Source organism: Macrobrachium rosenbergii, chromosome 10 (assembly GCF_040412425.1).
Source record: "Macrobrachium rosenbergii isolate ZJJX-2024 chromosome 10, ASM4041242v1, whole genome shotgun sequence".
Taxonomy (NCBI): Eukaryota; Metazoa; Arthropoda; class Malacostraca; order Decapoda; family Palaemonidae; genus Macrobrachium; species Macrobrachium rosenbergii.
This window is the reverse complement of record NC_089750.1, coordinates 24,630,053-24,653,035: the sequence shown is the minus strand read 5'-3', so window position 1 is coordinate 24,653,035 and position 22,983 is coordinate 24,630,053. Positions and strand designations below refer to the sequence as shown.

Genomic DNA, 22,983 nt, shown 5'->3' with positions numbered 1-22,983 from the left:
CTTTAAAGGTCTAACCAAAGTCAATTTGGTGAAAAAAAAAAATACGCATAACGGGATGAAACATATAGGAACAATGATACTCAACACATGATCTTGAGATGGAATTTTCAGTAAGGCTTAAATCAAACAAATACATGTCAAATTAACAAGATTTGGGAATTAAGTAAAATGAAACCGTTTACGACAGTAATGTTATACATCAAAACTAACTCGATGTACTTTGTTGTACGCACATTAATTATGTTATGACAAAGAAAACATATTTCGGCAAGATACCATCTTTCGAGAAACAGAGGAAGCAGTATTTCGTATATGGTTCTCAGAAGTCAGTTCCATATCAAAAGTTACACATAGAATCTTAAAAAGATTCACTGACATTGAAAACCGTGCCGTTTAAATATAAATCAGGATGTACAGGCGGAACTGTTCTGGATCGACAAGCACACTGAGTTGAATTAGAATGGTTGAGCTTCGTGCCCTAAACCTAAAGTCTACTCGAATCATGATACTTGCCAGATCAGTATTCAAGGATCCTGTAACCGCACACCTATGACAGGGAGAAGGAACAACAGCCAGATGAGTGGCATCATCAGCATATGTAATCAACTGCTTCTTCAGACCTTGCCACTGGTCACTAATATATAAATAATAAATAGCAAAGGTCCAAGAACACTATCTTGAGGAACACCTGAAATGACACTGCTAAAGCTACTGTGCTGGCTATCAACACTGACCCTTTGGATTCTATTAAAAATTCATTTCAAATATTAATGAAATATCCACCAATTCCCAATAACTTTAGTTTGCAGGTAAGTGCTTTCTGATTTACACAGCCAAAGTTTGAAATAAAACCTAGACCGACCAAGTGTGCCTCTGCATCCTCATCAAGAGCACTCTGGAAGATAGTAGATATTGACAAGAGAGCATCACATGTACCAAGGCATTTACGAAACCAAAAACTATAATGCTGGCCTACATTCTGAGGAGCAGGAGGATGGACTTAGTCCCTTAGGTCATGCAGCAACATTTCCCTTTCTCCAAACAGAAGGAAAACTTGCAATTCCATCTGAGTTTCGGAAAATAGTAATCTTGAAAGCAATAATCAGCAGTTAAAAAAAAAAAAAAGATGGGCAAATTCCCACGTTAACTACACAAGAAGTAGATAGGTAGGCTACTTCTATCTAAACAAAAAGTTATTTAAATAATGCCACGTATGCCTATACGCAAAGAGCCCTATCCCATTGTACATCCTGGTAGGACACTCACCATGAACTCAAAGTTGTTCAAGTGCTCATGAACAAATGCATAATTTTTCCATCATTAACCACAGGTTCAACAACCTATTACATCCGACCAGCCCCATAACCAAAAACATCGCACCGGAGAAGAATTATGTGTCACAATTGCAAGGAGGCGTAGAAAGCCACGCGAAATGTAATGAAAAGAAACGTCAAACCAACTGGAGAAAAAACTGAAATAGAGTTAATGATTTTCTGTCAAAAGTAAGACCAGAAGCTTGATTATAAAGATTGAGACCATAAATCTGATTATAAAGAATAATGCTCGACCGAAAAAGATGACCTTGAGAGGTATACTGTCGATTACCGCTTTAAAAGTCCTGCTGAGTAAGTTTCATCCGAACCTGTGGTAATGACATCGACAATACTAAGCTAACGCCTCTCAACTGACGCTATGAAGGAGGAATTTTATATAATTTTGTACATTACCTTAAAAGAAAGCCTGAAAGAGAGGAAATCATTTGCAAAACAACAATAATATACGTACCAGATTACTGCTGCTGCACATTCATAGAGGCCCTACTGAACCGAGAAATAAAATCCACACTCAAAACCACTAGCGGAGTACTATGCCTCCCAACACTCAGACACAGAACAGAGGTGGGAAGTAGAACTGCACAAAATGATAAGAAAATGATAATCCCACCATGCCACCCGGAACGATTGATACCCAATGAGACTGTGTCAGCCAAAACATGACTAATGCTAAGTTCACACATTCACGTATCAAGTCACACATGCGCACACACAGCCGGAATTTGTGAAACTTGCGCGTACGCGAGAAAATAAGCCCCGCCTAACTGGATACGTGTCACGGGACGATGTGCGTGATGCATGCGTATTATAGTGCGCCGCAAATGTACGCACTGCGTAAAGGTGACGTGACGCTGACCGTCAAGACGTGGCACAGGCAGAAGTAGTGCTGGCAGAGCACATAACACCAACGTACGTATACCGTATGTATTACGTTCTGCGTAACTGAGTTACGCAAACGTCACGTTGGCCCCACATACTGCGGGGGTTAAACCCCAGCTATATAAGGGCCGGCAGTTGCACATGTGAGGCAAGTCAATGCCGTAACACCACAGCGTCAAGACATACTACCAACGTGCTGAAGCAACATGGACAACATAGCTGAAATGCGTCAACTTATAGCTATAGCAAGTAGGGATAGAACAGAAATGTTGCCATATGTCATTGAATATGTGCACGTCATGTTATTGCTGAAGATTGCAATGATTGCTGCAAAGCACACAGAGCAGAAAAAAAGGCAGCCAAGGAGGCTGTGGGCGTGGCCGTACCTGAAGAAAAGGATGGAGCAAGGTCATTATGACAACCTGATGGAGGAGTTGTCAACTGAAGCCCCAGACCTGTACAGAAATTTTACCCGGATTGACAAGGACCTCTTCAATGAAATTGTTGAACGAGTCACACCCTACATTCAGAAGAAAGTGACATTCTGGAGGAAACCCATTGAGCCAGGCCTAAGTGTTGCTATCACCCTACGCTTCCTCGCTACAGGTGATTCATACAAGAGTCTGCAATATTCGTTCCGGGTAGCCCACAACACCATTAGCCACATCGTACCAGAGACCTGCAGGGCCATTGTTGCTGCCTTCGGGGATGAGGAACTGCAGGTGCCACAAACACCTGAAGCGTGGCAGGAGGTTGCACGGGGTTTTGAGGAACGGTGGAACTTCCCGCATGTAATTGGAGCTATAGATGGGAAACACATTAGGCTCTGTAACCCTCTCAAGGGCGGTACGCATTACTTCAACTACAAGAAGTTCTACTCAATGGTATTACTTGCAGTTGCTGATGCTTCATACAAGTTCCTATACGTCGACGTGGGTGCCATTGGGTCAGAGTCAGACGGTGGTGTATTTGCCCAGACCAGACTGGCAGAAATGCTGTTGCAAGAAGAAGCAAATCTTCCCCAACCGGATGCCCTGCCAGGTCAACCTAATGGATCTCCTGTGCCCTACTTCCTAGTTGGCGATGATGCCTTCCCCCTGAGGAATTACCTTATGAAGCCCTACCGCAAAAGAGGACTTAGCAAGGAGGAACGGATTTACAACTACAGGTTAAGTAGGGCATGCAGGACGGTGGAGAACGCCTTTGGGATTCTGACAAATAGATTCCGAGTATTCCACACTGCAATATGCTTGAAGCCTGACCATATAGAGCCATTAGTGATGTCCGCATGTGTTCTGCACAATATGATCATAAGAAGAAATGCACGAAGACAAGAAGGAGATCAGGAGCACCCCGTCACACATGCTGTCATCCCTGGTAGCTGGAGGAGTAACCCGTCCTTAGGAGCAGCCCTTCCAACCGTGACCGGCAACACTGCAACGAGGGATGCAAAGGAACAGCGTAACATGCTGAAGGAATACTTTTCATTGGCTGAAGGCTCCGTGCACTGGCAGGAGAACATGATTTAGTTACTTTCCAGCATACCTGATTGTTGTAATTACTTAAATGTCTGTTCCTGCATTTATTTTGGACTTATTTAAAATTCAATAATGTATTAATTCAGGATTATTTTGCCCTGTGTATTTGTGTACTTCTGTTTGTTTTAGTTGATTTAATAAAAGATATTGCTCAAATCCATATTACTCTCATCAATACTTGGTATTTGGGAAGAGGATAGAGCAGGTCATGACATTGCAAATGTATGTTTAATCAATATGAAACAAACATACATATAAATATAAGAAAGAAGATGTAGTTATTTTGCCCTTTTTAATAATTTCTTAACATGGAATCTATTCTGATATGATAATTCTATCATTTTTGAAAATTCCTTCTCTTAACATTGTTTCTATTCTGATATGATAATTCTATCATTTTTGAAAGTACCTTCTCTTAACATTGTTTCTATTCTGATGTGATAATTCTATGTTCTTGAAAGTACCTGCTCTTAGCAATTACATTGTTGATATTCTGATATGAAAATTCTATCTTTTTGAAACTACCTTCTCCCCAATATTTGTGACGTTGTATATGACTTGCTAATATTTGGTCTGTTGTCATTTTGCTTCTGTGCACATATGTTACATAAAGTATTTTGAACTTATTTCAAAGTCAGTAAAGTATACTGAAATGTTAGTGTATTCAGGTTCATTTTGCCTTCTTTATTTGTGTATTTGTATTTTAGCTACTTCATTGAATACATGATATTTGAGTAGAGGATAGAGCTAGACATGATATTGCAAAAGATATTTATTTAATATAAAATACAAACATTCATGTAAATATAAGCATAAGTAAATACAATAAATAAATTAATTTTGTAAATTATTTAAAAAGGTGGTGTCAATTGACAGGTTGCTTAGTTCCTTTGGTGTCGATGTCACCAACTGTGCTTGCAGGAGCGCCAGCTGCTGTGCAGTGAGTGCCCTCCGCTGCTGCGATGCTGACAGGCTGGCAGGAACTGCAGGTGCCTGACACTCTGCTGTCACTGCCATGGTGTGGGTCATCATGGCCCTCGACGGCACCGTGGAGCCCTATTTGGTGGCACGGATGTACCTCTGGATGGCACCGAGCACCTCCATTTTCAGTTGCAGACTCAGCTGCTCTGACACCTGTGTGCACTTATCCTCGACCTCTTGAAAAAACTTCCTCCAGTAGAGGACACAGGGGTTACGAGGAGCTGGCTGCACATTGGTCAGCATATCGTCCCAGAGGGCCTGTGCCTTCGTGAAGGCGATGTGAAACAGCTCGGAAACTTGGTTTTTCCGAGCCTTGGTGCTCGCTGGATCAACCGGAGAGGGTGAGGGCGTCGGTGTCGGGGGCAGGAGAAGAAACAGGAGCAGCAGGCAGGTCCAGAGCTTGGGCAGGGAGGGTGGCAGCAGCACAGGCAGCCTGTAAAAAGAGGAGGAACATATATGAGAAAATGGTATAAAATGTACACTGAATGCATGGAAACTATGTAATAACGTTATATTCAGTAATAGTTATGCATGGAAACACATTAAAACAGACATACCATCGGAAGTCCCAACACCTTTGGCTTCCTTTGACGCTCAATGTGCGGCTTCAGGAAGTGGAAAATGTTGAGAATCCATTTCTCCCGGTCCGTCAGCCGTCTGCCCGTCCCTTGGCCACTCTTCTCTGCCGTGAGCCCCCCAAAACAACTCCTGAGGGACGTAAACTACGTCCTCAGTTCACGGCCACTCACGGGAGGAACAAGTGACTGGCCATTCTCTTCGAAGGCCCTCCACACCTTGGCCTTGTCCTTGTAGGCTGTGAGGCCCTTGTTATAAATAAACTCGGCCTCGGTCTCCAGCCACTCGCCAACAAGCCTCTCGTTTTCCTCCGAGAGGATCACTGATGGGTTCTTCTTCCGTCCCTGACCTCTCGTAGACGAGGGCAAGGTCCTCTTCCTCTTCCTCTAGCTCACTCTCCGTCACGAGCTCGTCAGCCTCAAGCTGTAGCACCACAGCATCGCTGCCTGAAAGGGGACCATCAGCTTCAGGAGGCTTTGCATAGGGGGCAACTCCAGCTGCCAGGGCTCCTGGAGTTCTCAGGGCCCCTTTCCCTGGTCCTCTTCAGCATGGGTCCTTTGGGCATCTTGGCTGCAGTGGACGACGAAGATGGAGGCGCTGACGGAGAGAGCAACAGGATGCTGGCTGGAGAAGCACTGACCTGGAAGTGCGCCGCCTGTCCCTTTTATCCCAGGTCAAAGCGTTGCCACATCTCTGCGGTTGCGGGCGATGCGGCAGCGTTGCCGCGTCTACTCCCACGCCATTCTGACAGCCATGCGGTGCACTGGGGCAGTGTGGGCCCCCAGGTAAGGGCATGGCAGCTGCGTGGTCAACCTGCGGCTGGCGCCACGCTGTGCGGGTCGGGCCACACTACCTGACAGCTGACCTGGCCACCCACGCAGGGTTTTGAGCAGGTCGAAAGGTTCGTGGCCCCCGGCGCACGCCCGGGTGGTCCGTAACGGTCGTGCCGCATGCTGCCGCACTTACACAGTACTTACGGTACATTTACGTTGTATTTGCGTTGTGTTTACGTACTTTCTGGCTCCGCCCCGTTCGTGGCCGTGCGTGGGCATACGTGCCTTGATACGTGAATGTGTGAACATAGCATAAGACGAGACAATCAAGAAATAAATTTAACAGAATAGCAAATAACACAAACCCAGCTATACTTATAACCACGAAACAGGATAATCTGAGGGAAGATAAGCCTACCCTCATACTCTTCCTCCAAACAACAATATGCCACAAGAACCTTAGCATCATGGATCGTTCTCATTCGTTGACTTTGCCCGATAAAGGATGGAATCTTCCAAATGTGTCTGACCAGCTAGAGAACGATTTAACCTCGACCTGTGACATCCCCCCCCCCCACAAAATATGGAACTTGTGATGAAGCAGACTTGAAATAATAAGACTTCAATGTTTTCCACTGACACTATGTACAGAGTCCTGTGTTCTTTAATGAGTTTAATAAAAAAAAAATTTGGTTTATCATTAGCGCGTGCTCTAAATTTCTAAAATCTCTGGTTCAAAAAAGCGTATGTGCACTGTATGTGTACTACAGATCACGAAATCATTGTTAGTCTAAGGTATTAAAACAATTCCTTACGTGAATTTTTTTGAAGTGATTGCACTGCACCATGCTTCTTTGTTTCACTGAGCGAGCAAGTGCTCTGAAGTTCTCAGATTTATGATTAAAAATACAATGACCTCAGCTATCACCTCCACACCCTATGAGTTTGAAACATCGCTGCTCACTCCATTGCCTACCAATTGTCGATTCTGACTCGACAAAAACGTCCCCAGCAACCTCACCCCTGCTGGCGCCCCTCACTACGCTTCAATCGTTGTCTTCAAGGAAAGATTGCGCAAAATTTTCTTGTGCAATATCTGATACGGTTTGGCGTTTTGATTGGCATATATTGTATTTAATGTATTTTTGTACATACGTCGTCTTCAAGGTAAAAGTTTTTGTATGTAATATTCGTTTGTGTAGGTGTGCTTGTCTAAACGTACATGAGCATCAAGTACGGAAACGCTACACAAGTACTTGGGAGCCTCTATCTCTCTCTGGTGGAGTATGTGTTTTATTTACATTTAATGCAATATAGTACTGAACTTAATACAGTAATGAGGTATTACATAAATATTTCAGTCCAAGCGTGTGTCTACCCGTACATGAGCATCAAGTCACGAAAACTACGTACGTAATGAGTTCCCTCCCCGCCCTCTCTCTCTCTCTCTCTCTCTCAGGGTATATGGTACAGTATATTTATTGCGTTTATTTAATGCAGTGCAGTACTTTATTTTATGTAGCAATGTAGCGTTACATACATACACTATTCAGTGTGTATGTATGTGTACGTGCAAATATATACATACACGAGCGCATCACGTTAAGATAAAATCCACGTTTTCTGTGGCCGCCTTTCTCACTCTCTCTCTAGGGGACGGTATTTTTATTGACATTTATTCAGTGCAGTGTAGCAGTGTAATGAGATTTTACATAAATCTATTTTCCAGTCTGTATGTGTGTATTAAGATAAACTATGCACATACTGTGTAGTTGCTCTCTCTCTCTCTCTCTCTCTCTCTCTCTAGGTTATTCTTCACGAAAAAAAAACATTTTGAGAGAGAGAGAGAGAGAGAGAGAGAGAGAGAGAGAGAGAGAGAGAGAGAGAGAGAGAGAGAGAGAGAGAGAAAAAATGCCGAATTCTTTATGAAAAGTAAAGGATATCTGAGAGAGAGAGAGAGAGAGAGAGAGAGAGAGAGAGAGAGAGAGAGAGAGAGAGAGAGAGAAACACATTAATTCCGTAGTTTACCCTAACTCGATGCATACGTGTACACATATACCGGCTAAAAATATAACTCTACATTCTCGTGTTATATACAATAATGTATTGTATATTGTATAAAATAAATGTCAATAAAAATACTATACCAGAGAAAGAAGACAAGGAAGCGTGAAGTGTTTCGTAACTCAAATTACAAGAGACGCAAAGATGTGTTTGCTCTTTTTTTATACTGTATGATTTTTGTGCATTGTCTAGTATCTCGTAAGTATACTCGATAAGTGGGTAGAACTACTGCCATCGGCTACCTTAGATTGTACTGAACTGTACCGTACGCATTCTTAGATGCAATTTATTTTGAAGATAGTGAATGGTAAGTAAATATTGTTTTAAAATGAATGAAAATTGCAAAGTACCGGTTAGTATAGGCTATTAATTACTTTACAGTGCTGTGAATTATAAGGTGAGCGAGTTGCCGGTTGCTCGTTAAGTAGGGTGTCACATACACATCGCTGTACATATGGTCTAACCTTGAAAACAAGCTAGTGCTTATGCAAATGATACCACCTTATTCGCAATGATTCCGTCTCCTGATTTCAGACCTTAAGTTTGATTGTCCTAACTGGGATTTATTTTAAATTAGAGGATTCTTTATAATGCGCGCTATAGAAATTTTGCTGTTTCTTACCATGCTTTGCATACAGGTCTTCCCATATTGTACCATCTGCCATGCAATTAACTATAAGAGTATTTCATTTTCATCAGTGGGGTTCAATACCTCATACTTAACGAGACTTTTATTACAGCTGCAACAAAATTATGGTATGTATTTATCCGAACTGTTGGAACTTCAGAAGTTCCAAACTATGTGCAAATAATTTTAAGTTTATCAGACTTAAATAAGTCACATTTCAAAATTTGTTTAATCTTGTTTATTTTTTATATTTTTCTTATATAGCTTATTCCTTATTTCTTTATTTCTTTTTCCATACTGACCTGCTTCCCTTATTGGAGCCCTACGGCTTGTAGCATTTTGCTGTGCCAACATGGGATGCAGTTTGGCTAGTAATAATCATTATCTATGCAAAAACAAAAACCAACATGCAACGAGTTCTCCTCAATTACTTCTGCAATAGCGTGGCTAGTTTTGTGCTGACCTCCTCCCAAAACAGGTTAAATCCTAGAGTGGATGGAGTTTTTTAATTTCACTGCCAAATTCTAATTTTGAATTTTCACTGAATTACCTGTCCCTAAATATAAGAACTATGAGATGTATTCATTACATGTTGATCATTGTATTTATATACAAAACACGCCGACATATATATGTATGCATGTACCGTAAATGATTATAACAACTTTGACGCGTGATTTATAGATCTAACACCACAGGGAAACCTAAAAAAAGGTTTTAAATTTTGACCGGTATCGGCTTTATTACTAAACCATCTTCCAAAGAACCCCTTGGACTACAAACGACTATCATGAATGTGTCGCAACCAATCGGACAGAAGCCTTAATAGAAATATGACTTGTGCCTTAGGCTACAAGTTAAATTTCGCTTTGTCATCTGGTGTAACGAACAGTGTGGAAATCGCAACAGGACTAAGTAATCTGAAAAAGTACAGTGTCATTGTCAATACAGATGTAAACATAATCAAGGGAATTTTTACGGAATTATGAAAAAAGCCTGACACTCCAAATGTCCCTAAAAGATTTATTGCTGTCATCAGTGAACTGAAACGTGATTAATATATACACATGACGATAGCTGACAAATCTGGTGTGCTAGTAATTTTAAATAAAATTAATCTGATGATTGATGAAAATACCTAGAAAGAACTAAATAAAATCCTGCAGACAATGTGAACAGTAATTTCAAGAAGAAAAATTAAAGGGCTATAAAAAGGAAATGAGAAACTAATAAGAACTTGTGTGACCTCTCCATCGTTACTGCTTATGTATGAACAATAAAAATGCATAAATCAAATTTTCCCGCTAGACCAATATTATCAGTTCGGTCGGTTCTGCATTATACAATTTAGCAAAATACCTAGTGGATATTCTTAATCCATTGGTTGGTACCAATATAAAGAAAAAGTCGACTTGATAAATAAATTAAATAATGTGAGTTCTGACGTGATTTCATTATTCACACAGATACCTATTGACGGTTTGCTGGGTTTTTGGTGGATAAGTAAGAGAACACACAACTAGATATACCATATTCCAAGAAAACACTATACGAAATGAGTAAAATTTTTATAAAAGAATGTAAATTTGAAATCACCGGGATATTTTACTCTCAAAATTTGGTATGATAATGTGTAACCCTTCATCTCCTAAGTCGAAGTAATTTGTTTAGGGAATTTTTCGAAAGAAAAATATAAAAAAATATATATATATTCCACGCAATGCATTATGGTTCAGGTATGCTGACAACATAATGTGTATTTGGCCAGGGAACATTTTAGTAAATAACTTCTTTGTTAAATTAATTGAATTAGTACCTTCAATAAAATGTGCTAAGGAAATGGAAAAGACAGGAGCCTACCATTTTTGGACTGCCATAATGCTAAGAACTACTACTGGATTTAAATACAGTGTACAGAAAACTCGCCGATTTTTCTGCCTTAGTTAATTTTAATTTTGGTCCCAGCAATGAAGTTAAGAAATCAGTTTTACCTTCCACGTTTTTTACGAGCATTACGCATATGTAGCCTGAATACACTAATGATGAAATGGGTATGATCAGGAATACAGGAAATTGAAATATTGTTCCTGATTCTGTATTAGGTAATGCATTAAGAGCCAAAAAAGAAATTTTATGATAACTAAAGAAACTTAAAACACAAAAAACCTGCTTGTATTATCACTCTTACGGGCCACGGCGCTTAACCTGGTGGTCAAATACATGTAAGATGGCCGACCAGTGCAATGGGACCGTAATGTCGTCCGATATAATATACCTCTCCCTCAGTAACTCCTCCTTCCCATTCTCTTTGCTACCGAAATCTCTGTGCTTTTTAAAGCTTACGGGAGGGGCGCGCAGCTGCCGACATCTTGTGAAAGTTACCCTGAGGTGACCCCGGGCCAGTCCAGAGCAGCATGGCCCAAGAGACTGTTCTATTTTGCTGTTGGGAGCCACCTCGGGCGGACATAAATTCCCGCTCTAGTTCACTAAGGCCGCCATTTGCCTTGTGCCACGTGATACCAATTCTAGGACCCCAACTCATAGAGAAGTGATCATTTTGGATACCCAAAGTAAGTCTAAATCAAGAAACCTTCCCAAATTCCCCCCGTGGTCTCCTACCTCTATCTCTCTCTCCTTTTGTCACTATATATCCCACCTTGGACCCTATACAACTTCCTGCGCCAAAGCCATCCACTGTTTGCATGCTTAGTTAATTTTCAGATTAGGAAAAGTGATAGTAAAGCATCTTTTGACTGGCTGTGGCGTCCATGTGCCCGTTCGAGTGGTTGGAGCGATCTTTAAGCATTCGGGAGTGATACTGCAGTGAGTTAGGATAAACTCGATGGTATACAGTTGGAGTCTTAATTCATGTTAGGCCTATAGTTAATTCAGACCTCTCTTTCAGGGATGCCTTTATCGTGTGTGATGTAGGACAACTCTCAGCTTGCACTTCCATTTGTAGCTGGAGCCCTCCATGCGCGACGGAACAAATGAAATTCGCCTTTTACAGCACTGTTAAATAATCAGATATATCCCTCTTTATTGGCTACCCACGTGTGCCCCTGGTTATAATTAATTTGTGAGCTGTTATTATTATTTAAGTAAACGTTGTTAATTGTTAACTAAGTATAATTACGACATGCAGTAACTTGCTGCAAAGTAATGATTAAGGTTTGTATTCCCATTCCTCTCAGTTTTTTTGTATTACTGACAGCCATTTTATAGCATTCCATTGTGCAGCCACGGCTGGACAGTAACAGTAACACCATATAACAAAAAAGGATGTGTACAACAAATTCCATGTAGGTCCTGTGATAACTTTTATATTGGTTAAACTGGAAAAATACTGGAAAAGAGAAGAGAACAGTATAAGAGATGTGTGAGATATTCATACATATATAAGTATAAGTATATGTGTATATATATATATATATATATATATATATATATATATATATATATATATATATATATATATATATATATATATATATATATATATATATATATATATATATATATATATATATATATATATATATATATATATATATATATATATATATATATATATATATATATATATATATATATATATATATATATATAATCAGAAAGTATCCTTTAATATAATATCTACCTCAGAAGTAATATATTTCCATATATGTTACCGAAGGGGAATTTTAGTTGATAATAAGTCCACCGTCCCATGGGGTCTGACGGACGAGGAATCAGGAAAGTTTTGAGATTTAAAGGACGTTTGTAGCTTTCTGATTGTATATGAATCAATGATAAATAGTCATATATATATATATATATATATATATATATATATATATATATATATATATATATATATTATTATACGAAGTATAACCATTTTATAAGTCTTAAAATTTTTATTTTTTGCTTACAAGATTCATCATTTGTTGTGAAGACATGATTTTAAAATGTCTTTTCTCACAGATAAGTTATATATTATGTAGACTTATGATTCTATGGAATATTTTTTCCCTTTGTTCAATGTTTCAAGTGTCTTGTGAAATGCTTATCAGGTCACCACATCCTGCTTGCCGAGAGAGAGAATAAAGGCTAACTTCCATGTTTACCCAGGTGTCTGTAACCCACACTAAAAGCAAAAGAATTCTTTTATCTTATCCTGACGAGCTGTCACCCAAGCGGCGAGTTTCCTGTTATATCTTTGGTTCTGTGTGCTTATCCCATCGTTATTAACTCTGTCTATGCATATTCTGTTCGTAATCTGAGAAAGAGAGAAAGAGGAACAGCAGATAAGTGGAGTCGCTTTGTGACTAGAAAGCATTTTCCATTGTTTACCAGCTGCATTAGGCTGACAAAAGGTTTGGTAAGTCCTGAACAGGAAATGTCCATCATGTAAAGATAAGGGTATCGCCCTCAAAGCTCACCTGTGTGTACTTGTATACTTTGTATACATGTGTGTATGTGTATTCATACATGTGTATTCTGTGTGAACACCCTATGTGTATTCTCGAGTATTCTGAAAGCGCCTGTTTGAGAGTTAAAAGCCAGTGTTTTCTAAAGAGACGAGTAGTATGCTAGAAAGGGTCCTCAGAGTCAGATCCCTCTCTCTCTTTCTCTCTCTCTCTCGATAATCCCATTATATATAAAGGGAATAACAGAAGGATATCTGTTGTAAAAGCTCTGTTAAACTCACCCCAGGAGTGTGTTAATTTTGTAGAAGGTGATCAGGAATATTATTTTGTGCAGTGTTGAGGAGATGTAATAGTGTAATCATTACAAAAAGGTAATGTGGTGACTATTGAGTTTTGTTAAGTGATATTCTTGGTAAAAGAGAAATTGTTTTTGAATAAGTCTTAGAAAAACATGAGTTTAACTTTTCTTTTTAGAGGAAAAGTTATTGTGAAAGATTGATATAATCTTTAAGCACATTATTGGTGATTGTATTTCCATTTTTTGCATATCACATTCTTATATGTCTGTGCTATCACATCATTATGATTTTATTGTTACTCTGTTTTGCTGGTGATTTCTTAGCATTTTGTTAATGCCTACCTGTTATTGAGATTTTGGAGAATGTTATGTGGATTCCAGTCAGTAATATTTTGGTGACATTTTGTAATAGTTAAATCAGGTAAACACTTGGCACTTAAGTGATAGTTAATAGTTTGATTCTTACCTAACCAGATTGTTTTCTTGATAAATTAAAGTTTTGTGAATTAAGCTTGGTTAAGAGATACTTAAATCTTACACTGTTGTCAATTAATGGTAAATCTTTTGAGATTATGAACTTTACATATAACTTTTGAACTTAGAAATAAACCTGTTTGTTTAAAGTTTTAAAACAAAGGGTTTCATTTTGATCACCAGTATTTAGAATCATTAATGAGTGTGTACAAGGTAGGTGATGTATCTGTTTGTTCACCTGAGACTTATCTAGGTAAAATAGAACCAGAGAGACAGCTACAGTGCTGGTTGAAGATAACCCATATTCCACTAATCTGGATATAACTTAATAATTGTTACCTCATCCATAACTTGATAAAGTTACATTGATTTTCTCAAGTGATAAGTAAGTTTATGGGATCATTATACCTTTAGAGATTCAGTCACTCTTTGTTATGAGGTTTAAAGTATCAGGTCGATGTGAGGTAACTTTTGGTATTGTCATTTGCACAGAAGATTTGTTGGCCTGTTTGTGTAATAACCAGGTGTTTGATCACTTCCTAACAATATATAATATATATACATATAAAATGTATATATATATACATAAAACAAGACGACCAGCAGAAAGTTCCACATATCTACAAATAAATTTATTTCCAGATGGCAATAATTTTATAACTATTTACATTGGCTTCTGTTTGTCATCTTGCTCTTATTGAAGATTCGAGTAGAAGTGACAATGCCATTAATTACACAAACATTTTATATATATATATATATATATATATATATATATATATATATATATATATATATATATATATATATATATATATATATATACATTTTATATATATATATATATATATATATATATATATATATATATATACATTTTATATATATATATATATATATATATATATATATATATATATATATATATATATATATATATATATATATATATATATATATATATATATATATATATATATATATATATATATATATATATATATATATATATATATTATATAGTAGTACACTTAAGTCTGCACAGACAACCCTTAATTTACACTTGGTTTATTGAAATTAGAACCTAGATATCAAAACAAGGTTATCAACATTTCGATCTGTCCCTTTCTTTACCTGAGACAGATATTGAGATGGCACAGTTAAAAGGGGCAAGGATGAGAGGCTGGGTGCCACTCCCTTCAGCAGCTTAGCTCAACTAAGCTGCTTAAAACAACCTTCTAAAGGCAGATTAAGCTGCTGAATTGTCTTTCCTTTTGCAGGATACCTGGGAAGAGACAACCAGATGGCTGAACACATCAAATGACACATCATCTGCACACGGTCACCAGTCTACACTCGGTCAGGACACTCAGTCAAGGCCTTAAAAAGAGAAGTTCAGGACAGATCTCAGTTAGTCGTTGGGTAGTCGTAGTAGTCGTTGGGCAGTCAGTCACGATGCAGTTGGGCTGGTAGCAGTTAGCAGTTTGCAGTTAGCCACACACGCGGGCGAGTGATACCAGACGCTGAGAGTCACCCTCCACCCTTCCCCACAGATATCCACGCCAGACTCCTGACGTGAACCCAGTGCTACCGTTATCCTCGACAGGACCTACCCAGGAACCTGAGTACGATGTCAAGTGAGTGATTGTCCCTCGTCAACCTTCGCCAGAGACCCGCTTCCCCTAAGGTAAAGTACGAGTAAAGACATTTCAGTCACGACCATTTACCCTTTTAAAGTGTTCCCAAGTGCCAGTATTGTTTCTCATCCTTGTGTCATTTGTTCAGTGCCTTTTGCAGTGATTCTTGTTCCAGTGTAAAGTGTTCAGTCATTCCTCGAGTCCTTGGCACCCTCAGTGCAGACTAGAGTCATATTCTGTGTCATATTTTCCTTTACTGGCGTGTAATGTGTAAATCTCTCTTGCAGAGGGACCTATTCGCAGTCGACTCATCTTGGACTGTGCCTTGCCCTTAGTCAAGACTCCAGTAGGAGAATCTTCAGGCGTTGCAAGCCCTTTAACAATTCAATTACCCATTTTCCCTTCTAATGCTTTTCTTTTGTAAATACAATTCTTTAAATTATCCCAAGTGCTTACATAACATTTCCTTATGAAGTAGAGTCTTCAGCTCCTAAAATCATCCCTTGTTCTTTGTTTTTTACGATTTCCCTTTATGTAATTCAGAACTCCAAGGCCAATTAAATAAAGTTTCCATTGCCGGCCTGTAAAAATCTCAAAAACTCATAGAACCCCAGGGAAATTCGTAAAAATGGCGACCTTCCTATAGATCTCATTTACCAGTTGCACTTCCCCTCTATTGTTGCTTCACTGCATTTGCGAGACAAATTCCGAACCTGATACCAAGGGCACAGACCAAGAGAGTTCCACATAAGTAATGTGCTTATCTTAGCAAATTTTTTTTTACAATCGTGACTGTTCCTAGGAATTAGGAATAGGGACGCATGTATTGCCACTTTCAGCAAAAAATTTTTTGGGGGGGCGGGTTTTATCCCGTTAGTAACTTCCAAGTCCTAAGGGAAAAATCCTATTTTCAAGTCTTACGAGACCAACCCAATTTCTCAGTCCCAAGGGACGGATCCCAATTCAAGTCTTAAGAGACTCCACTAAAAATTCTACGTCTTACAAGGCGAGAATTTCCAAGTCCTACGGGCAAACCAAATTCCAAGTCTTACGAGACTCCACTAAATTCTATGTCATACGAGGCGAGAATTTCTAATTCCTACAGGCAAAGCAAATTCCAAGTCTTACGAGGCGAGAATTTCTAATTCCTATGGGAAAACCAAAATCCAAGTCCTTTTGAGACCTTGTATTAGTGTATTTCACAAACATCCAAGCCCTCAGAGGACTGATCATTCCAGTTCATTAGAACAACACCTTAATTTCATGCTACATTCAGCCAAGTCCGAGCATGACATAAAATCCAGTTACGTCTTCCGAGATGCATATTAAAACTTGTTCGCCAGGAACAACCACGTCTTACTCAGACATATTAAATTTTAAGTCTCCTCAGGCTTACTGATCAATTGTCTTATTCAGACAGATCCATTCTCATTCAGTCTGAACAACTGGGTGTTTCAGATTCTTGCAATTGAGTCTTTTCAGACAACCTGAGTCTTCTCAGACATATTTGATTTGCTAGCGGGTCCAGTCCATATAACCATTATTTCAAGATGGCTACTGCCAGAGCCCAACAAAATGAGGACTTCAAATTCTACATGTCAGCTGGAAATGACATGGGACTATCAGGGCAAGCTCTGAGGGAATGGGTTCAAGAGAGAGTGGGCAATGCCAAGGCGGAAAGAGAAGCCGAGAGGCAAGAGAGGGAGATAGAACGGCAAGAGAGAGCGAAGAGCAAGGAGTTAGAATGGCAAGAGAGGGAGAAAGAAAGGATCGCCCAGGAGAAAAGAGAGGAGATAGAATGGCAAGAAAGAAAGAAAGAAAGAGAGAAACGCCCAGGAGAAAAGAGAAAGATGGAATGGCAAGACAGGGAGCTAGAATGGCAAGAGAGAGAGAGAAAGAGAGGATTGCCCAGGAGAAGAGAGAGGAGAAAGAGAGGGAGGAGCGAGAGCGGCAGTGCGCCCATGACCTCCAGATGTTAGAACGACAGAACGCCACACCCCCTCCTGCGGCGGGAGTGAGTGCCTTCAGCTAAGCTCACTCGTTCATGCCAAAATGGACAGAGGCCAAACCTGAAGTATGGACTGAGAGGGCCGAAAGAGTCCTGGAGTGCTGCACCCTCTCCCCCATGGAACTCTCCCTTGTTCTCACTAAATTCCTGGAAGGAAGATCCTCATTACCTACCACGCACTTTCGGCAGAGGACAGGGGAAACTGGGAAGCCGTATGCTAAGTGGTTATGAAGGCGTACGAGATTACCCCTGAGTGGTGGAGGAGGTGTTGGAGAGAGCAGGCAAGAGAAGCAGGCCAGACTTGGTCCGATTGGGTGTACCATTCTGAGCGGGCGTTAGCAAAATGGCTCAAGTCCGAAGGAGCCACTAGCGCCGCTGAGGTACCCGAGAACTTTAAATTTGAGCATTTCCTGCACTACGCCCCTCCTGCCCTCGCCACTCATGTAGTAGAAAACGCCCCAGCAACGCTCACCGAGTGTTGCCGGATAGCAGACATGTGGGAGGCTCACCATCCTCAGGAAGGATCCATGGGGCGGAAGATAAATCCCCCGCCCCTCTTTGGAGGATCAGCTCCCCATAAGAATGGAAATTCGGGCAAGCCCTTAACTTGCCATTATTGCAAAAAGACAGGGCATTCCTCTGATCAGTGCAGGAACAAGCAAACAGCACCTCTTTCTCTGGGAAAACCACCCAATAACTCGCCTGAGCCCTCTACAGGGGCAGTGCGAAGAGATTTCGGCCAAACCTTTTGCACGGCATGCAAGGTTTATGGACACTCTCCCTCATGGGCGAAATGCCCAGAAAATAATAAGTCCAATACTCCTGCCGTCGCCTTTGCCGTCACGAATTCCAAGTCCTTGGGCCCTCCCGTCGAAGGTCCCACATGTGGCCCCGCCCCAAGGCAGCTACCCTGTGCACAAGTGAAGGCATTCGATGACTCGGGCGTGCAAATCTCCCTCATACGAAGGCATAGAGTTCCCTATTGAGCTATTGTCAATAGACAAAAAGTCGTCACAATCAAGGGAGTAAATCAATTTAAAATGATACTCCCTACGGTCCAATTGAGAGTCACAAGACCTCACCAGTCAAAAACTTGCAATCTTGCAGTAGCAAGCTATCTTCCTGGAGGCTATGACGTCATCCTGGGACAGGACTTTCAGTCCCCACAGAAGTCACGACAATCCAGGAGTCCACATTCCCCAACTCATTCCTCGGGGGAAGTAATCCTCCCCTGCTTTTCCCCAGTCAAAACTGGCGCCCCTGGGTACCATAAAGACGTGAAGTTCCTAACAGTGCCAACTGAGTACGATGTACAGCGGCCCTCGATCAATTCCCAATCCAATTCCAGTGCCCGGCCCTGCCTCAGTGCCAGTGCCAGGGCTAATCAGATCTCCCTCCAGGAGATGCCAAATCCCTGCCAGTGCCACTTGCATGCACCAAGCAGTGAAAAGCTCCGTCTGTCCTAACAGATGGCACAAGAATCTACTGATTGGGCCTGACCCTGCCATAGTGCCAGCACCAGAGCACGCCCCTGATCTCCATTCAAGGGATCCAACTCGGGACCCCCTTTCTTCTCCCAGCCTGGCATCGCTACCAGCGTCGGTAAGAGAGACGGTTCCTCTCAACCACAGCCGAAGTTCACCTAAAGGTGCGGCCTCACAACCCATGCCTGAGCTGGTCATCACTGCCTACAAGTCATCCACGCCCCCGCCGACCGTCACCGCTCTCTCGCCGCCCACCGCAGATACCCTCCCGAGTCAGGATTCTGCCATCCCTCGCTTGGCCGATGAACTCCAAGAGCTGCGACGGATCATGGTGGAACTAGCAAAGAAGAACCCTGTGTCAGCTGTCGCAGCAGCCGACACAGGTGGCACTCCATGCTGCCCTCCGGCCTCGGGTCCTCCAATTCCCCAGCCGAGGACGACTGTCCAAGTAGGAGAGGTTCGGGGCGGAATTATCACGGGCATGGGAAATTCCAGGTAGTCTACAAAGAGCCCTAGAGCTCTCCTGGCACCTGTGCCACCAATTCATCTTTCAAAGGTCTTGGCACCTCTAATCCAGAAGAGGATGTCAAGACCCTCCACTATCTTCTTCCATTCCTCTGGTACTTCTATCCCTTATCTTTCTCTGTTGATCTTTCCTTTTAAGTTTTTCTTAAATTATCACCACGAGAGGCAATTAAAATACAGGATACCATTCCCCTCTAAATACATAAGTCATTTTGCTATAAAGCAGTAAGAATAACAGAGTGGGAAGTGGCATGCCCTAGCGCCCATACTTTGGCACAGGGCATGCATGTCAGCTCTTCCTGAAGGAGTTGCGCCCTCTGGATTCCCTCTTCCAGCCCTTCAGCTGAGAGATAGTCCAGGCTGTAGTTTATATGCGACGGATGATAAATTCTTGCATAAATACTAAATACCTCACTCTATTTTCATTGGCTCTTCTGTGTATATCATTTACTCTTTCATTCATTTATTTATTTTACTGTTTTTCTACTTTTAACAAATCGCGAGTCATAGACTCTTGCCCTTGTGATTTTAACGCCACCTTCATGATCCAAGAGATGTGTCCTGCCCCTTTGTACACGGTCATGCCCCCTCACTTGTATCATTCTGTTCATTTTTCCTTTTGTTAGCAGTTAGCCACACACGCGGGCGAGTGATGTCCATGCCAGACTCCTGACGTGAACCCAGTACTACCGTCATCCTCGACAGGACCTACCCAGGAACATGAGTACGATGTCAAGTGTGTGATTGTCCCTCGTCAACTTTCACCAGCGACCCGCTTCCCCTAAGGTAAAGTGCGAGTAAAGACATTTCAGTCACGACCGTTTGCCCGTTTGAAGTGTTCCCAAGTGCCAGTATTATTTCTCATCCTTGTGTCATTTGTTCAGTGCCTTTTGCAGTGTTTCTTGTTCCAGTGTAAAGTGTTCAGTCATTTCTCGAGTCCTTGGCACCCTCAGTGCAGACTTGAGTCATATTCTGTGTCATATTTTCCTTTACTGGCGTGTAATGTGTAAATCTCTCTTGCAGAGGGACCTATTCGCATTCGACCCATCTTGGACTGTGCCCAGCCCTTAGTCAAGACTCCAGTAGGAGGATCTTCAGGCCTTGCAAGCCCTTTAAGAATTCAATTACCCATTTTCCCTTCTAATGCTTTTCTTTTGTAAATATAATTCCTTAAATTATCCCAAGTGTTTACATAACATTTCCTTATGAAGCAGAGCCTTCAGCTCCTAAAATCATCCCTTGTTCTTTGTTTTTTACGATTTCCCTTTATGTAATTCAGAACTCCAAGGCCAATTAAATCAAGTTTCCGTTGCCGGCCTGTAAAAATCTAAAAATCATAGAACTCTAGGGAAATTCGTAAATAAATAAATATATATATATATATATATATATATATATATATATATATATATATATATATATATATATATATATATATATATTGATATGAGTGTCGATGAAAGGGAATTTTACCTTGCCTTGCTGCAACAGCACCACTGCGTAGTTTATCGACACTCGTAGAGAAAGATGGAATTCATGCCATTTAAACTTAATTTAGGACTTTGAGAGAAATTCAGTGTCTACTTTAAGTAGTTACAATCACATAAAATCAGGACAGTAACACAAGGGAGCTCTAAGCACTGGCTCCTTGGCACCATGTTTACATAAACTGACAAAGCAAGGGTGCCACAAGCATACAGCTTTTACTCTTAGAGGACCTCTTAAAAATGCTTAATAACCTATAAGGGCACTGTGGATTATGTTACATGAACCAAGTAAAGTAACACAATTATACAGATTACATCCTGAGCAAATCTTCTCAAAGTTGATTGATGAAGGGGAGGTACCGTGGGACAGTACAGTGACACAGCGATACATACAACTATTCTGCAATATAATACTATCAGTAATGATATGACACATAATATAAAATAGGTCCTGTGTTCACCTTAAACAGATTTAGAATGACTGCCTAACACAGAGTGATCGCAAGTGTGTGGCAAATTTACGTTACTTTCATGACAGTTAATGGGAGCTGACAGCTGTCAAGTCTTACAAAATGGCATTTTATGACAGACAGGTAAAGATGACTGACATGTGAGTGTGAGATGAGGCCGTTTCTGAAACCAAAACAGAGAGGCAGCACGACTGCTGTTTGTGTACTGGCATCAGGATTGTAAACGCGACTTTCTCTGAATGAGTTAACATATGAGCATATACATGTTTATTTTATGATAAAAGTTCGGATACGAATTCAAGTATAATGTTGAATGTGGCTGCTCGGATGAATGGACTATGAATATGCAAGATAAATGCAGACTTTACTGGGAAATTGGTTACAGAGAGAGTGAAAGCAAGAGTAAGTTCAGCACGAATGACTGAGAATGGGAGAGAGGGTTTGACTCTCCCCACAGGTGTGACGTGTTGCCAAGCATGTCTTTCCTAGCTAAGAGAACTTTGCAAAATTCAGTGGGGAATATGTGCACTCTCCCTGAGTTTCATCACTTTTATAACAGTACTTCCTGGCTAATTCCTTAACAATTAACACCTGCGGTCTTTTTGCTAACATGCAATAGCGACAAAGTTTAATGTCTGTGTGTATATGGCAACGTTCTCTGTCATGGCAGGAATGAGGTGCGAGCTGTGAACTGACACCAACACCCACCTGCTGATTCGTACAATCAAAGAAAATACTTAGGTTGTGTACCTCTGTCCACGGTGTCCACGGTGTGACCATAGAATGCAAAGGGATTTTACGTTAAGGATTCGTTTCGATCCTGCAACTTCCAGCTAGCCAGTATGCAATAATTTTAGCTAATTGCTGCAATGATGCACAAGCTACTGTTGGGGTTCCAAGGGATCTGCAAACAAGGTTGCCACTGCTATGAGTGTTGATGAGAAGGGAATTTTGACTTACCTTGTTGCAACAGCACAACTGTGTAGTTTATCAACACTCATAGAGAAAGATGGAATTCATATCATTTAAACTTAATTTAGGACTTTGAGAGAAATTCAGTGTTTACCTTAAGTAGTTACAATTACATAAAATAAGGACAGTAACACAAGGGAGCTCTAAGTACCGGCTCCTTGGCACTGTCTTTACATTAACTGACAAAGCAAGGGTTCCACAAGCATACAGCTTTTACTCTTAGAGAACCTCTTAAAAGATGCTTAATAGCCTATAAGGACACTGCAGATTACATTACATGAACCAAGTAAAGTAACACAACTATACAGATTATATCCTGAGCAAATCTCAAAGTTGATTGATGAAGGGGGAGGTACCGTGGGACAGTACAGTGACAAAGCGAAACATAAACCTATTCTGCAATATAGAAATGCACATGATCGCTTCGGGTTATTACAGCGATG

At 40.7% G+C, this 22,983-nt stretch overlaps 1 protein-coding gene across 4 annotated transcripts in view; it reads right to left on the bottom strand.

Annotated features, from left to right (window-relative positions):
• Window positions 1–22,983, bottom strand: part of LOC136842563 (uncharacterized) — a 616,302-nt gene that overhangs the window by 11,384 nt on the left and 581,935 nt on the right. The gene's annotated exons all lie outside the window — the stretch shown is intronic.